General features: G+C 35.6%; 1 protein-coding gene across 2 annotated transcripts in view; it reads right to left on the reverse strand.

Annotated features, from left to right (window-relative positions):
* Positions 1-430: 430 nt before the first annotated feature.
* bdkrb2 (bradykinin receptor B2) overlaps positions 431-1896 on the reverse strand; it is a 7647-nt gene continuing 6181 nt past the window's right edge. For both annotated transcript variants that reach the window (XM_077238155.1, XM_077238156.1), the window contains exon 2: positions 431-1896. This exon is cut by the window's right edge and continues 1211 nt beyond it. The gene's annotated coding sequence lies outside the window, so the exon portion shown is untranslated.

Raw genomic sequence — 1896 nt, forward strand, 5'->3', positions numbered from 1 at the left:
GCTGGAATGCACTTCACGATTTTTGCCATGATTTGCAGTCTAGATTAGTCAACAATAGTTGCTGAAAGTCTCTGCCAGTTTTCAGATTTTAGGCTATTTAGACTATGATCACGTCCTGTCGGAGGATATCAAAAAATGTTTGATATTTTGAGCCGAGTTTACAACATTCATTGTAGTGTATGACGCATCTACCAGTGTTGCAATAAAAAAAACAACAACACAAAAGTAAATTAACACGCGTAACAAATTAGCCTCAGATGTGACTCATGAGCACAGATAAAACCACTGACTGCATCACTCAGCTCTAACTCACGTTGTAATCTGTGGAGTCCATATACTGACCGCATTCACCCAAGACTGGGACGCTTGACTAGTTTCTTCTGTTGTGTTTCAGTCGCTGCTGCGCTCATCTCCTGCACATCCATGTTCGTTTCATCTGTCATGTTTTTTTATTTATTTATTGATACAGTTTAGAGTTACAGGGACAGTGCACATTAATCAACATTTATGTAAATGTGCCAGTTTAGCCAACTTGGCTAATTTTCAACTGTAGTCCCTGGGTAATGTCAGATAAAATACATTAAAACAATCAACAATACTTATACAATAAATCACATTTCATAAGAATACATAAAGTACATTAAAACAAGGACAACAAAACATAAAACAAGGGAAAGCACGCTTCCGGTGATTTGAATCACTATGAGCACACACTCGGTTTTCTTTTAACCACGATTTTAAGTTAATTTTAAATGACCAATATGAATCACAGTCTCTGATTGACATAGGCGAACTGGTCCATGTGCAAAAAAAGCTGACTGTCCAAAGGCAGTTCTCGTCATTTGTATTACACAATCACCTCTTGCCACAGACCTGGTGTGTCTGACAGCAGTTGTTTTCTGCTTCACAAAAGGTGGGGGGTCATTAAATTATGTTTTTTTTTTAGGCAGTAACACTGGTGATAGGTATTTGGCTTCCAATCAAGCACCTTAGAATTACATTGTGTCTCCTCGCAGCGAGCCGCGTGTTTCTGTGTGAGTTTGTTGCGTTCAGAACGATTTAAAAGTCTGGTGTGATCCTCAGTCGTTTAGTGTTTGATGCCCAGTTTTTCTCTGTAACTGTTTACAAAGTCAGCAAGTCTATGATGCCTATAGTGTTTTAAAATCTGTTTAGATTTTAAGGCATGTAATGGATTCCAGCCTTAAATTGCTTTATCAGCTCTGACCTTCTCTGACAATCTGCAGACTTCTTCATCCGTCTGTTTTTGTCTGATATTTAATATGCATTACACAGACAAAAAGTGAGTTGCACATTATTTTACAGTATGTGCACTGTGTACTTACCTTAGCAAGTACTGGGTAATATAAGGTAACTACATGGGATAAGGTTAGATTTATGGGTAGGTTTAGGGTTAGTACAGTTATTACCCAGCTATTGTAATTACTATAAGTACAGTACAAGGGAAAAAGGACTGTAAAATGAAGTACCATGATATCACCATGTTTTTTGAAGAAGTACCACAGTAGCGCCTTTGTATTGTTTTATGTATTTTGTAATGATTACATTACTTTTAAATACTACGGTTCATTTTGCAGATGCTTTTATCTAAAGTGACATGCAAATACTGGAGTTTTTCGTGTGTTTGATTGCAATTTGACAGTATTTTAATATTGTCCTTCCATTAATTTCAGAGTTGATTGACTTTTAACATCAGCACGACTTCAACATAAAAAACATCCTTAAAAAAACCCACCACCATTTCAAAACATAAAATAAAAAATACACAAATGTATTGTATGATTAAAATATGGTGTATGATTTACATTTGCAACATTTTCACCAAAAAAATCATAAATAATTACAATGAAACAGCGTTGCATTAAATGTGAAATTTTG

This window comes from Siphateles boraxobius, unplaced genomic scaffold (genome assembly GCF_051911475.1).
Source record: "Siphateles boraxobius isolate OS27281-9 unplaced genomic scaffold, OSU_SipBor_1 22, whole genome shotgun sequence".
Classification (NCBI taxonomy): Eukaryota; Metazoa; Chordata; class Actinopteri; order Cypriniformes; family Leuciscidae; genus Siphateles; species Siphateles boraxobius.